The sequence below is a fragment of the Porites lutea genome, chromosome 12 (genome assembly GCF_958299795.1).
Source record: "Porites lutea chromosome 12, jaPorLute2.1, whole genome shotgun sequence".
Classification (NCBI taxonomy): domain Eukaryota; kingdom Metazoa; phylum Cnidaria; class Anthozoa; order Scleractinia; family Poritidae; genus Porites; species Porites lutea.
The window spans coordinates 10,906,550-10,919,049 of record NC_133212.1 but is presented as its reverse complement, the minus strand read 5'-3'; positions in this window follow the sequence as shown (position 1 = coordinate 10,919,049).

The window sequence follows — 12,500 nt, the reverse complement described above, 5'->3', positions numbered from 1 at the left end:
GTACAAGATATCTGCATGCATAATAATAAATGTATGTCGCTGTGCAGAAATCTTATCCTCGTGATTTCTCACCTTTTTGCACCTTTTTTCCTCATCAGAAAGAACCTCTCCTCCTTCGGGTTTTATAAATCGCACATAAAAACTTTTTGGTTTGGAACGTGGGCCATCTTTTTGCAGGATGGCACGCGCTCACCATCCAGCACGTCGCAATTACTCGTCCGCAAATACTCCCACATACTCCTGTGGACCGATTCTTGTATATTTCTGCTGTTTTCCAGAAATGTCGGAACTCATGCGCTGTACGATAATCTCTTCAGAAACTGCTCTCTCCTCTCCTCCTTTCTTGCCTTTTCTCTGTGCCTTTTGCACTTCTGCATACCTCCGCCACTCTGGCATCTTGGCAAGAACCGCCGCAACAAGTGCCTACGGCATGGGTTTATGGGAGTAATTTAGCTGGGAGACCTGGGCGCTGGTTTAGCAGTGGCAGCGCTCGACCACGCAAAGAATTTGAATTTACTTTCAAACTAAAGTAGATTTTCTCATGGTCGAGCACTGCCACTAGCTTTGTTTCGATTCTCTTTTCAAGTTGAATTCAATTGTAATCCAATTTAACTTCAACTTAGATTCTGTAGTGCATTCTCTTTTTACAATGTATTCGATTTTAAATCTGGATCGTGTTTTACTTTGATTTGCATTTGTATTTGATTTTCAATTTTGCTTCATTTTAACTCGCCTCCTCGTGCCTCGTGTCATGATTTGTTCGGTTTTAATTGACTTCAATGTAAAGTTAGATTCTGTATGGCATTCTCTTTTAAAATACACTAAATTCTAAGCTCATGTAATTTGAATCAAGCTTTTTGTTTTACATTACATTTTTTTTCCAAAAGTGCCTCTCCTATGATGAACACTTGCGTAAAACTGTTGCTAGTTGTATGAACAAACTTATCCAGATCAATAGAATTAAGACGGCATTCATCTGGAAATTGAGTAATTTCAACTTTCAGTGGACAAAAACCTTGTACCAGAATAATTTAAACAATACTGCATTCTTTTGTACATTTTGTAAGGGCTATAGATATAATTTATCATCCTGCAACAATACCAAAGACTATTTCTTATGGGAGCCCGATAAAATAAATGTCAAATTTCACCAGAATTGTGAAACCACAGGTAAAATTCTGAAAATTTCATGTGTAAGATGGTCATTTAGTGAAATTTGACATTCGTTTTCTCGGACTCCCATAAGAAATTTTGTTTGGTGTTATTACAGATAACCAATTACATCTGTAGCCCTTGAAAAATATGAAAAAGAATGCGATATTGTTTAAATTATTCTGGTACAAGGTTTTTGTCCACTGATAATTAAAATTACTCAGTTTCCTGATGGATTCGGTCTTACACACTTACTTGATAAGGAAACACTTTTAATAATCATTAATAGCGTTGTTTTTAACGGGCTGTTTTATTGCTCCTCAGTTTGGAGCAATACCTTGGCGACTAACATCCATAAGCTTTGATTTAGCCTGTTAAAAACTTTGCAGCCAGGATTATCTTGGGACTCCGCAAATATGACCATATCTCTGCAGATCTAAGATCACTTAGATAGCTAAATGTCAAACAAAAACTTGTGGTCAATGATGCGGTTATAATGCATAACTGTCTCAAAGGTCTGTCACCTAGCTACTTGTCAGATAAATTTTCAACGCGAGCTGAAGTCCATGATAGACAGACAAGATTAGGGATAGCATGAATATTCCATCTTGAAGAATCAATACTGGCCGACATGCTTTTTTATGACCTTGGTGTGAAAATATTGAATAATTTAAGAGACGTGTAATTAATGAACTGATTTGTAACTTGAACTAGGTTAGATGTTGAAATTTGTACAAAGTTACTATTTAGCTATTTCAAAAGTGAGTTTGATCGTCCTGTTGAATGTAGTCCTGAATAGGACTGTTGTTGTTGACAGTGACTGACGTTTCGACAACCTGTGCGGTAGTCTTCTTCAGAGTCAAAGTTAGTTGTCACGTTGATGGTATTATACTCTGGTTATTGTTGTTATTGGTCAAGTACGTTGTGATTTTAGTTATTGTTCTACATAGTTTCTTAAATTAATTAATTAAATAGTTTGTTCATCCGTTTAATTTATTTAATTATTTTATTTTTATATTGATGCTGAAGACCCCTTTTTAGGGATGTTCAGTACAGTGTATGTATACATATATGTATGTTCTTTAACAGAGTGGAGAATACAGAATTGTGAATAATGATCGCTAACTTCGGAAACAATATTCCTGCTGGTGATATTATGATCAAATCTATTTAATAGGATATTGTCAACGTAGCTGAATTGTTATGGACACTGGTTGGTTTATCAATTGTCGGAATAAAAGAAAAGCTTTGTAATGAAAGTAGAAAATTATGCACATAATTGCATTTTTTGACACGGAGTAGGTTTATGTTGAAGTCACCCATGATAAAGACCAATTTATTTGAGGCGGAGAGTCTCTCTAGTGTTTCTTCAAAGTAATCTTGAAAGCATTTTGGTGAATTATGCTGCCTATAGATAACTCTGCAGATTATATTGGGGCGCCCAGACAATTGAATCTCAATCCATAAGGCCTGGAAAGTTTCTTTGGACGTTCTTTCTATCTCCGTATAATTTAAAAAATCTTTAAAATGCATGCCAACATCTCCAGAAGCTAGAGGTGTCAGAACGTTTTCAAGTGAGTGACAGGTATAGAAGGATTAAAATCTAACCCCTTTTCTTCCGTAAGTTTTGTTTCAGAAATACCAATAACACTGAAACCATATTTCAATTGGTCTAGCAAATGTGTTTGCAGATTTTCTAGGTTGCTCCTTAAACTCCTAACATTGTTATGTAACACAGAAAAGTTAGACTTGTTTGGTGAAGAAAGTTGTTTGTTCAAAATACTGAAGCTATGCGGAGAATAATAATGGTCAAGGATGCGTTGATTAAAGATATTGAAGTGAGGATTTATGTCTGCTTGGACATTTAAAGAAAACAAATCTAAATCATGAATACTTGAAAGCTTCTCAAGATGCTTTTTCGTAGGTAACGCATCAGATAATAAGTTAGTGAATTGTCCAATGCAATTTAGGATATTTACACCATGATATGGCAACTCTTTAAAGGTTTACTTTACAGTTTTATGAGTCATTCAAACTTTATCTGAAATATTCATTGCCAATAGCAGTGGAGCTTTGTAAGTTCATTGGGATTCTTGATTGGAGAGTTGCACCAACACGTTAATATCCATTACCTTGGTCGCTCTGTACTCTGCATTCTTCTTAAGGTGGGCTGATGAATTCTTTGTCCAAGAGTATTGGTACTAATTTCTGGTTTTGAACTTTGCTTCATAGAAAATTTCGTGGGTTTTCTGCATTAGATGGTCGAAGATTCCAAGCTTATATAGGTCGGCATTTTCATCAAGGCTTGCAGCGTTGATGTTACGAGCTTCCCTTTGTCTAGCAATGAACTCATCTTGTGCAAGGCGGCAAACAAATTTAAGAATAATGGGCCGTGGCTCACCACTTGCTTGTCTCATCGGTACATGGTGTGCTGTGTCAATATCTCTGATAGTTATGTCAGCACCCAAAGCCCTTAAAAGGCTAATGCAGATGGAGCTTGTTTCTTGTGCAGATTCCCTTGTGTCAAGCTCGGGTAACCCACGACTTTAACATTAAACTTGTAGCTGTATTCATAGATTTAATCAATGGCTTTTCCAATGGCGTCTACTTTCGTTGTCAGCTTGACCAATTCAACACTGATTTGCTTCAATTCCATTCTTTCTTCTTTTTGGAACACGTTAAAGTCATCAAAGCCGTCACTAAGCAATTGAAGGCTTTTAACACCTTCATCGGGTGTAGGACTAGTGTTGGGCCAGACGTAGGATATTGGCCAACTTTTCTTGAAGGTGGTTAATTGTTTTCGATAGAGCTTCAATTTCTGCTGTATCAGATTTTCTTTTCTCGGAATTGTAACAGATTTAGTTATGTTTAAAATGCGATAATAGAAGAGACTGAATGGAAAACTTAGTCAAAAGGTCAAAGTTTTAAGGAGCTCAAATTTCAACGTCCATCTTGGTCAACTCACTGCTGACCAAGATACACGTCTGCGAGGAAAACTGCCCACATGGCAAGCTGAGACAGCACCAGTGCTAACATATGAAGGCTTGGCCCACTTGGCATCAACTGGTAATCAAATCCACTCAGGGATGGACGAGTCCACTCAACTCTAAAACGAACACACTACTGTGTTGCCACTGCCCTTTCAGCTTACTTCAGCTACACAACTTGTGTGTGCTTGTACACTTCCAAGTCCACTGACTTGCACAGGGAAAAGGCCTAAAAAGGCTCAGACAAAACAAAAACAAAAAAATAGGCTGAACAACTCGTTCAAGGTACTTATCTAAAACGTAACAGAGTGTTCTAAAGCAAAACTAAGGAAACGCAATTCTTAAGCAAATACCCTACATGAGGGAATACCATGCACAAAGAGATCTGCGGTTGGAGAACCAGGAAGAAACGTCCCTCGTGTAAGGGGATCTCCAGCCAGTCAAGAACAAAAGGGTGGAAAACCCCAGGGCTCTGAGACAGCAACAGTCACCAATGAGCACATTGCCAAAAGGGGATAACTAGAGTGCCCTGTTCTTTACCCAGTTTCATGTGGTTGATAACCCTGAGAATAAGGAACACTGGGGGAACCAATCACTTGTAATCCCCTCCCCAGCTGACATTAAAAGCGTCAATAGGTTCGGTCCCAAGACATCACCATCAAGAACAAAACCTGGGCAACTGGAAAAAATTATAACTAGCAAAACAGTCCACGATGTTGGGTCCCTGCAGAATATCCAATCATCTGTGTTGACAATTTTTGACCAATAATCAGCTTTGACATTAGAGTAACGGGGTATCCACTCTGCTGAAAAGTGAATACCTGCTTTGTGGCACAAATTGTAAATAGCAACTGCTTCTTTTTGCAAATGGGGCTTACTACTGGCGACGGACAAAATGCTGCAGACTCTGATTGTCAGACCTATGCTTGCATTCTTTTCCCGCCAATAGACAATGACTGAAGAACGAATCTAATTGCACGAATCCCAGGGAAAGAAGACCTGCACAGGCCCTCGGAACCCAATCAATTTCCTCTGGCGATGTGTGTACCAAATTGAATGATAAACCCTGCCCAACTCACATTGCTGGCATCAGAATAAAACGAAAGCTCTATCTTTAAGGAAGGCTTCCAGATTGGTTTGCTGCACAAACGGGCGAAATTATCTCTCCAAAAATTAAGTTCTCTACAGCATCGCATGTTAAAGCCACCTGGTAACAAAGGCTATAAGTGCTCTTAAGGACTGCCTACAAGGCTGGGGTGTGCAAACAAACAACTGGACCCAATATGCGCTCCATGGAAATAAGGGTACCTGTAATACATGACACGTGATACGAGAGTGAAACATTGTCAAGAAGCAGTGAAATCAGATTAAGCGGGTGATCAATCTTGCCTGGTGGGATACTAAATTCTCCTTTGGCAAGGTCCAAATGAAAATCCAGGTGCTCTCCCTTTTCATGCGGTTCAAAATTGCTCTTTTCTTCATTCACTAGAAGGCCAAGGCAATCAAGATCGCCTCGAACTGGTTGCGATTTGCAAAAGTAAAAAAACAATCATCTGGTTGAAGAATATCCGGGGCAACGCAAAGGTCCTTAAACTTAAACCTATGCTTGACTAGGTGCTTGTTAAGAAAGCGAAGGTCAAGAATCAATGGAAGTTTGCCATACTTTTTAGGAACTACACCTAAGGGGTTGCAAACATGAGTTTGGTCAGGTTTGACTTCCACTGCGCTACCCGTCAACAACAATTGCTTGATAGCCTCACAGACAAAAGCTCTATTATCAAGAGTGCTTTTATGATTACTAAAGAAACTCTTCACTGGAATTGAAACAAAAGGTAGCTTATAACGACTTTCAATAATGCTAGGAATAAACAAAGAGGCCGCAATAGAATACCAAACCTGCAAAATGGCCTCTAATCCAAGAAACCGAAGAAACACTTGTGTCAAGTTCAGCCTTCCCGGGTTCTGAAAACTTATTAAAGTCCGAGTCAGCTAGTCATTTAGCAGAAGAGGTAACTTTTACACTCCTTGATGAAGTGGCTTGCTTTGCCACAACCAAAACAGCGATACACAGCAGCTTTTTTTTTGTGGTGCAGGATTAAGCAAATGCTGACCGACATCCAGGTGAAAATCCACAATTCTATGTGACTGGCCAAAATTTACACTGGGGCCGCTTTTGCGAGAAGTTGACTGAGACTTAAAATGAGTTCTTCCCAGGCTATTGTTCCAATTTTGTATCTCCCGATATCTCTTTGCTTCTTTTTGCGAACATAAAGTTACTTTCCTTCCCAGTCATTTTTAATGCCTCCCTTTGAGAATATTTTACTACTCCCAGCCATCCCGATCAGCAATAGAAATAAGCTTATTTCGGTTATCAGTGATCATGTCATCAGCCCCAGCTCTGTCTAAAATCTGATTAAACTTGTTTTTAACCTCAGTGGTGAACTTGAACTGCTTCTTGTTACTCTTATATTTGAAGTCAGGCTTCTCCTCTACAGACTTGTGTCTTAGCGAGTCGAGCACTTCTTTGACAACTTTGACCTCCTCTGTTTTCGCCTGTAGGGCCTTTAAAATTTCCTTAGCCAAAGTTGGGCGCTCAGGGTTGCAAGAGGCAGCACGACTTCTACGGTGCGAACGTTCCCCGACTCTTCCTCTCAAGGGGAAACAACTATGGCCAGAACCACTAGAAGCTGCATCATGTGAACGAGAGCTACAACAGTCTGAACTGCAACGTTCTCTTGTTTGGACGGGCGGACAATAGGGCCTTGAATGTCCATGTTGACTCTTGAAACACGAGATCGAACTGTACCAGGGTGACCATGATGGCCCTGAACCATGTGGACAAAACAGATAAGTTTAACTATCCTGTAGAATTGAAAAGCCACAATGAAACTTTGTTTACTGTTCAGCATATATATCCTTGCTACTTTACACATTGCACCTTCTTCACATGATCTCATACCCGCTCTTAAAACATACTGCGGGCAAATGCACGTGTTTGGGAATTCAAGAAATCATTTATTTTTTGTTTCATTACACTTCGTTGCATGCAGACAAAGATAAATCAACAATTTCTGTCGATGGTGAATCCTTAGCTTTAAGGAATTTTGGGTTCTGGTCCTATTTATGTTTTCCTTTCTACCAGTAGTAAACAGTGACTCTAACTTTGAGGGACACACAACGCATCAATTTGAGATTGAGCTCAGACAGTTTCCTTGAACTGATTAAATTTGCACATCACTTGGCCACATAAAATGGATAGTCCTAATCTGTACAGGAAGTCTACATTAAGTTTTCTGTCTGGTTTTTGCAAGGAATGGTAGTGCCAGTGAGACTGGCAGTGTAGGCTCTCTATTACTAAGGAATCTGGCTACTGTAGCATCAGACTGTGGTTCCCTGGGTTCATGCTCATTGTATCTTGCTCAGTTTTGTTCAATTTAAAATAATGTTCAGAAGCATGAGGAGAAACTCGGGTATTGCAGTGCCGTATAGCATCAACTGCACCATTAAAGCATTGATTCTTATGTGCGAATAGCTCTTTCCCAATAAGCATATTAGCTTTAGCAAAATGCCTAGCCTTACTGTCATATTCATGAATTTGGGCAAAGCGTAAAGCTGTACCTTCTTTTATTTAAGGTCTCCCACCACTGTGAATTTGCAAAACAAAAAAAAAAACAAGTAAATAAATAATAATAATAATAAACAGTAAAATGAAATGATGTGTAAAATCAATATGAGAGATTGAAATAATTAGTGAGAGCAGATTTAAATGCCTCCACGGAAATCTGATCTAATAAAAAAGGCAGTAAACTGTTCCATTCTTTCAGAGTTCTAGTATAAAAATTGTACTTATTGGTATTGCTGCTACTACCAATGTTTATAAACTTGCTGCTATTTTAAGAGCGTGTAACATGGGTTTGGCGTGCAATGTATTCCAGAATATTGACCCTGATTTTATTGTTCACCATTTTGTGCATGGTGGTGAGTTGTGCAATTTTCGCCTCAGTTCTATTGAGGGTCAGTTCAAATCGTTCAGGAGATTAGTGACTGTACCGGGTTGTTGCACATTGCAGTTTTTTTACAAATCTGGCGGCTCGCCACTGTACTCCTTCAATATTGTGGCAATGCTTTTGAGTATGTGGGTCCCACCGCTACAGGCGTATTCCAGACAAGGACGAATGAGGGTAATGTAGGCGTGACTTTGAACATTCTCTGGACAGGAATAAAGATTACATCTGATGAAACCAAGGGACCGGTTAGCCTTCCCTATAATGTTTTCTATATGAAAACTCCAATTCAAATTGGAGGACAGCTCGACTCCCAAGTAAGGATGTTGAGATACAGAGTCCAAAGGAGTTCTATTCATTGAATACTGATGAACGATTGGGTTTCTCCTCCAATAGACCCTTGGGATCTTTCATTTGTCACAATTGAAGGACATTTGCCATAATTTGGTCCAGGCCACCAGGCTGTCAAGGTTTTGCTGCAAGGTATTGGCGTCACGTTTACTGCTCACGGTTGCTTATAAGAGCATGTCGTCCTCAAAAACCTGAATGTGAGATTTTATATTTACACCTATGTCGTTAATTTAGATGAGGAACATTAAGGGGCCAAGCAAGCTTGAATCCACTTGTTGATTGTGCCCTGTATGCCGTAGTGGCTTAGCTTGAGTAGGAGGCATTGGTGTGGGACAGTATCAAAAGCTTCAGCAAAGTCTAGCAAGATGATATTGCTTTGCTTGCCATGATCAAGGTTTCTACCAAGGTCTTTGAGGGTTATGAGCAGTTGGGTTTCACACGAGTGAGATTTGCAGAAGCCATGCTGGATATCAGGTTATTATCCTTTGGTAAATGTGCTAAGCTCTTGTCAGGGTACCTTGTGCTTTGAGCTGTCTTAAAGATACGCATAATTTGCAAAATCAGCTAACAACTGCAAAGTGGAAAACCACCAAGCAATGACATTTAACGAAAGGTGAGAAGTGTCATTACGTTGCATGTGGTAATTGCAAAGGTTGGGGTTCGATTCCTGGTCAAGCCTGAATTTTTTCAAATTCTTTCTCCACCGCTTAGGTTGTTTATCCACTTGGTTGTTCATTTCTTTCATGTCAACCTTTTGAGAGGTCAGCGGCGCCAATGGCTGCTAGTTGTGTTTGTTTGTGCTCTGTCTAAATTAGTGTGTTGTTAACTCTATGGTTCTTACTGGACCTGTAGTTTATCTTGCAATGCTACCTAACATCATTATCTTGGTTGTTGGCTACTTATATACCGGATTCTACTATCGCCCAGCTCAAGTTTCCCAGGCATGCTACACAGCCAATTGATGGCCAACATCGAGTTGCCATCTTGGATCAACACCGATTTCATCAATTGATAGAATTTGTTACAGCGCTTCAGAGCTCCTGTCTTTTAGGAAAGTGTCACGCAAGCAGTGATTGGCTCCTGAGCTATAGTAAAAACTTAAAGAAAATGGACTAAGGAAGTCATTTCGTGGAAAACGTGGTGGGTCAATGAAAAAGCAAGAGGAAGCCACTTCATTGCAAGGTGTGCACCCTGTGTTGGTCTGTCCCACAGGAATCCCACTTGACTCTCCAACAGGCAGATCACAACCGGTGTGATTGTTTCCAGGTCCTACAGACCCTGGTGTTGCTAGGATTCCAACAATACTCTACTCCAATACTCGCTCCCTGGTGTCCAAGATGATTGAGTTACAAGGCGTTGTTGGTGTTAATCTGCCTGGCTTTGTCAGTATCCCAGAGACATGGCTGAGCCCTGTTGTTCCAGATTCAGCTGTTCACCTTTCGAATTACATCTTGTTGAGACGGGATAGGCCGACCCATGCGGGGGGTGTCTGCATTTTTGTTGATGCGGAAATTCCATATTCCTGTCTCCGTGCTTTTGAGTCGTCTGAAGTTGAATCAATATGGGTTAAAGCTCGACCACTGCATCTTCCAAGACAGGTATCTATGATTTTGGTTGGAACTGTCTACCACCCGCCTTCTAGCACTGTTGAGGACAATCAACGCCTCTTGCAACATATCCAGGATAACGTAGAGTCTTAACTTTGCGACCAACCTGAAGGTTTGATTTTTATTTGTGGTAATTTCAACCCTACAAGTACATGCATAACTGAACTAGCTGTTAAGCGTGCGACTGGGTTAAGTCAGATTGTCAAGGTTAATACTAGAGACTCAGGAACCCTTGATTGGTGTTTGACTAACCACCCGAAGCTAAGCTGGGATCTACCGACCACTATACTGTTTTGATTCACCGCAGCAGTCCTCCTCGACATCTAAGAACACAAAAATAGCTGTCAGAAGGTGTGATTTAAGGGCTAGCAGGATACGGACTTTGGTCAGTGGATTATGCAACAGTCATGAGATGATGTCATTAGTACTACCCTTGTCAATGAGAAATTTGACATCTTTATTAATACTCTCAAGGATGCTGTTGATAAGTTTCTGCCGATAGAAAAAACTTACGTCTATGCATCGGATAAACCATGGATAACTGGGAAAATCAAGTCATTGACAGCAAAACGTCAAAAACTTCTCAAGTTTGGAAAGGACTCCCCAGCATATAAGGAGGCATGTAATGCCGTACAAAAGGTGTGTGAGAACTGTAAAAAGTGCTTTTATGACCGGAAAGTTAAACAAACCAACGTTAGGCGGTGGTGGAAAGAAATCAAAGGCCTTACTGGGCTGCGGTGTTCCGAAAGTTGGGTGCAGCAAATGCTTGGAGATCACTTAGAGTCCACTGAGGTGCTGGCTAACAGCTTTAACATTTTCTTGGCTGGTCTTACTGCTGACTTTGTACCGTTGTCTCAGATTATCCCTGGTTCATTTTTCCCGGTCCCTGATCACCTGCTGGTTGACACACGTATGGTATACAAGGCCCTGAGAGGCATTAAATCAAACAAATCAGGGGGGCCTGATCCCATCCCGGGGAAAGTCTGGAAAGAATTTGCTTTTGAACTTTCATCAGTCATCACTAATTTCTATAATGCCTCTATGGTACAAGGATACGTTCCTGTACCTCTTAAGCAATCTGAGGTTTTCCCTGTACCAAAATGTTTGCCACCCAAAGTAGTTGAACAGGATCTTCAGCCTATTTCTCTCGCGCCCCATATTGCAAAGGTCATGGAAGGGCTTACGCTGGATTCCCTCTTCATGCAAGTCTGTGACAAGCTCGACAACCACCAGTTTTCCCTGGCCGGGAAGTCCACAACCCACATTCTTGTTTTCTTCCTCGAAGTCATCCTTAAGGCCCTTGACCAAGGTGACGCTTATGCATGCATCTTCTTTACTGATTTCAGTAAAGGTTTTGATTTAGTCGATCACAATATCCTTATCCAAGAAATGGAGCTGCTGGGTGTGCATGAGGCTGCTATCAGATGGATCGGCTCGTTTTAACGGACCGTTTACAAAGACTGTGAATCGGTCAGGTTTATTCGCATCCAGTTACCACTGAATGAGGGAATACCACAACGAACAAAACTTGTGCCATTGCTGTATGCCATATTAGTGAACAATCTGTGTAGGGAGTGGAGATATGGGATTAAATACGTTGATGACACCTCGGTATTGAAATCTATTCCGCGATATTTACCTAGCTACCTTCCATTTATTGCTGTAAATATTAACACCTATGCTTTCATGCGTAACATGTGGCTTAACCCATTCGCTCCTGGAGATTTTGCCGAAAAACGCGTTTTGAAGCTAGTCGAGTGGTTTTCTGGTCACTGTCGTGCTATAAAGAGCTAAAACTTACCACAAACCGGTCTACAGGTCGTACACTTGGCGGCCTTCTGATCCAGATGCAAAATATCAGCTTGCGAAGTTCGGGCATGCGCAGAAAGCAAAATTTCGACATAGTTTTTGGGTTTAAAAGTGACACAGCAGTCTTGACTTTTACTTTTCGCTTTCTCTCCTCCCTTCTTTTTTCGCTTTTCTTGCCTCATTTTTTTTTTCTCTTGCTGGGCATTTAGTAGGCTTCATTTTGGTGGGAAGAGTTTTTAGGAAAGCTTTTAGGATCTTAGGATTAGGTGAAAGGAAAGGTAGGTGGGTAATGGAACAAGATTTTCATGGAGATTTTCAGGTCCTTGTCACGTGGTTTTTTGCTTCTTTCTCCGGTGTCCTTGACTGAATTGTGGTCATTCTGGTATGGTTTGAAAGATCTCTTCACTCTGCACAAGTTACCAAAGAAAGTTGTCCTTGACCGTTAAAACTGATGACGTCACAAAGGGTAGAAAGGACCTGGATCCGCACGGGCGGTTACGGGCGGTTCAGGGGCGAATGGGTTAATGAGAAAAAATGTAAATATATGGTTATCAATTTTTTGGAAGTATCAACCCACTGTTATAACACCG